General features: G+C 41.2%; 1 protein-coding gene across 2 annotated transcripts in view; it reads left to right on the top strand.

Moving 5' to 3' along the window:
- WWC3 (WWC family member 3) overlaps positions 1–3,841 on the top strand; it is a 130,646-nt gene that overhangs the window by 100,389 nt on the left and 26,416 nt on the right. The gene's annotated exons all lie outside the window — the stretch shown is intronic.

Raw genomic sequence — 3,841 nt, forward strand, 5'->3', positions numbered from 1 at the left:
TTTGGACAGTGAAACTTAATATTATGTGGTCTCAAAAAAAAAAAAAAAGAAAAAGAAAAAGAAAAAAAATCGGTTTTGCCAAACCTGAAATAACATTTTCCTTTGTCATAATTTAATAACATCTTTACAATAAAGTACTTTATGTAAAGTAAATAAAGACAATAAATTTGACTTTATATTTTCGTAATCTGTTAGCTTACTTTCCTGCTCCTTTTCATAGCAGTGGTAAATATTTCTTGAATTGGGGACACAAAGCTGTGTGCTTTAGGAGTTGGGCCCTGGCCAGTTTTCTGCCAGGAAACTGTATCCCCTTTTCTTTTTGTTGAAAAAATATGTACAAAAGTCAGGCAAATGTCTAAGACCCTCGTTTTAGCAGTTTATGCCCCAGCCAGTTTTTAGGTGTCTCATTTATTGCCAGCAGGCGCCCTGTTTGGTAAGGAAGTTACATTTTTAGTCATCTGCAACTTTTTTAATAACCAGCATCAAGTTGGACTTGCACATATGGGCACTCGTGGGTGGTCTTGTATGCAGATGCGCTGTCGCTCTCATTCTCCTAAATGCGCCTATTCAGTACAATGACAAATGCAGTGTATTGGCTAGCAGTGGGGAGTTTGATCTAAACTTTTTCACTACAGAAAAAACAATCTGAAAATACATCATGACTAAAGACAGTCTAAAACCATGCCACACATACAAATGTACCTATATGTCATGTGTGTGAAAACGGACGGGACTGGAATGTGCCGATGTATTTAGTGATGGGTTGGAAATTCTACCCTGGTCGCTCAAGAGTGGAGTCAGTAAGAACTCAATTTAGATTCTATTAATTTGGGATTTGAGCTAATAGAATTCAGGTTAGGTTAGAATTTCTGAAAAGCATTATGAAAAAAGTTAATAGCCTTGGACTGGGCTTGGGTAAATTCCCTACAACAAATTGCTTTCTGGGGCTGGTCACTGTTTGCCACCGGATACACTCTGCTGGTGGTGTCTCTGCCCCTGGGGTCCTCTGTGATTTAATAGTGTCCCGGTGCTTGTGAGAGTGTGATACAGAGAGTGGGTTCCAAGTTACAGCTCCAAAGCCCAATGAGGGGTGTATTGTGACTTCGTTTTAAAACTCTCTAGTCTCCATCTTCTGAAAAAGATGGGGTTTTTGAGGATATCTCGCTTGATAAGCATTAGGTAGGATGTAAGTATCATAGTAAATGTTTTTCAGTAGTAAAATGTGCCTTGGCTTTGGGTTCAAGCCAGCCTGACCAAGCTTTGAACTTGCATAGCGGAGGCAAGTTACTTTATATGAGTTTCCTCATCTGTAAAGCAGGGGTAGAATCCAAAGAACAGTAAGGAATGAGGCAGTGCTTCTCGCCTGCTGTGACGTGCACACAGCCACTCAGTGGAGCTTCATAATTGCTTTTTAAATGTTACTGTCATTTGTACAAGTTATCAAAACATTTCCCTTAATTAAAATATCATAGGTAAGTGGAATCTTTGAACATTCTGCTCAAGAGTTTATTATGGCTGTTCTCAAACATTTTGGTCTCAGAACCTCCTTTTTTTAAATTTTCTTTGAGGAGGAGTCTTGCTCTGTCACCCAGGCTGGAGTGTAGTGGCACGATCTGGAGTGCAGTGGCACGATCTTGGCTCACTGCAATCTCCACCTTCTGGGTTCAAGTGATTCTCCTGCCTCAGCCTCCTGAGTAGCTGGGATTATAGGTGCCCGCCACCATGCCTGGCTAATTTTTGTATTTTTAGTAGAGATGGGGTTTCACCAGCTTGGCCAGGCTGGTCTCCAAGTCCTGACCTCGTGATCCACCCACCTCAGCCTCCCAAAGTGTTGGGATTACAGGCGTGAGCCACTGCATCTGGCCAGGACCTCCTTTCAGTTTTAAAATACTGAGGATCCCAAAGAGCTTTTGTTTATTGTGATTTTTTTAAAAGTTATTTTTCCTTCTTGTTTTGTTTTTCTTTTTTCCCTATATAGTGACCTATCAGTGTTTATGTGGATTTTTATCTGTCAGTATTTACTGATTTAGAAGTTAGCCCTGGAGAATTTTTTAAATATTTATTTATTAAATATAACAATAGGCCAGACACAGTGGCTCATTCCTGTAATCCCAGCACTTTGGGAGGCTGAGGCAGGAGGATTGCTTTAGTTCAGGGAGTTCAAGACAAGTCTAGGCAATGTGGCAAAACCTCCTCTTTACAAAAAATATGAAGTTTAGGTGGGTGTGGCAGCACATGCCTGTGGTCCTAGGTACTCGGGAGCCTGAGGTGGGAGGGTGGATTGAGCCTGGGAGGTGGAGGTTACAGTGAGCTGTGATCATACCACTGCACTGCAGCCTGCACAACAGAGCAAGACCCCATCTCAAAAAATAAAAAAGATAATAAAACCCTATTATGTGTTAATATTAGTAACATTTTTATGACTGATAACTTTATTAAAACAAAAAGCCATAGTGAGAAGAGTGGCATGATTTGCCATTGTTCTGTAGCTCTTTAATGTCTGGCTTGCTGGAGGGTAGCTGCTTTGACATTTGACACATTTGGCTTTTTTTTTTTTTTTTTTTTTTTTTTTTTTTTTTTTTTTTTCTTTTTTAAAGCCAGTTGTGATAGGGTCATTTTGAGTGAATATGTGAAGACCATCTGACTTCCTATGGATATGCCATTGGGAAGGAGGGGACCTCATAGGACCCCTGAAAGAGTTTCAGGGATCACAGGGGTCTTTGGATCATGCTTTGAAAACCATTGGTTTTAATATATGGTAATGAACTTGAAAGTGGGTTGTGTCGTGGCTCCGTTTAGGACAGTGCTTGTACTATGCTGCCAGCTGAACTACACACAGCACCATTTGGAATTTTGTTTGCATCAAGAGAAACAAACGCTCATTAGAATTTATTGGTTGAAACTTGTAAACAAACTCAGTCTGGTTTGTCTTCCTTATTGTAAGTTGGTGGCACATCTGTTTCCTTGATCGATGATAGCTGCTCTTTGTTGATCAACCTTTATTTGCCATACATTATTTTATCTATTCAGCATCAGTTCTTTGAGCTGGAGATTGTGGACTCAATTTTTACAGAGAATGAAACTAAGTACTCAGAGAGGGTGAGACATTTGCCTAAGGCCACATAGGTAGTGAATGCGTGGCCAGGTAGGCTTGTCTGAGTCCCAGGCTACTGTCAGACACTGCTTCTGGTTTCCTCTCACTCCCACCTAACCAAGCTCATTAAACCCCTTGGGCATGTCCCCTTTCCTGTTGGTGGAAAGAGGAAGGCTTTAAGGGTGCCTACTGTGGCCACACATCATAGTGTCATCATTTTGATTTGTAAATCAGGAGTGTTTCTTTCTAGAGGCAAATATATTCATGGACTTGTCTAGCAAGTGTTTATCAAGTACCTGTCTGTGGTGGGCTTGATTTTAGGCTATGGGCTTTCTGTAGTAGGAACAGATTTTGTTCTATGAAAGTACAAAGTAGAAAAAAGTAGAAGGAAGGAAAACAAAAATACCTCCAACCCCATGACCTGGAGATGGCCACAGCTGCTATTTTGTTTCATTTGCTTCTAATGTTTTAACTGTATAGATTGTAGAATTATATTTGTTCTTGACTAGAAGAGGGCCTAGTATGAAGGAATCTGATTTGCTCCAAGGAATTTCAGCAGATGACTGTGTGTTCTGCATTTGAGCTCATCTGCTGGTTATCTGTCCTTCTGCTCACCTACCTGTTCTCCCATCCATCCAGCCACCCACCCAGCCATCCATCCATCCACCCCACCCACCCATCTAGCCATCCGCCCATCCAGCCACCCACCTACCTACCCATCCAGCCACCCACCCATGCACCCATCCA

The sequence above is a fragment of the Cebus imitator genome, unplaced genomic scaffold (assembly GCF_001604975.1).
Source record: "Cebus imitator isolate Cc_AM_T3 unplaced genomic scaffold, Cebus_imitator-1.0 Scaffold426, whole genome shotgun sequence".
NCBI classification, from domain to species: Eukaryota; Metazoa; Chordata; class Mammalia; order Primates; family Cebidae; genus Cebus; species Cebus imitator.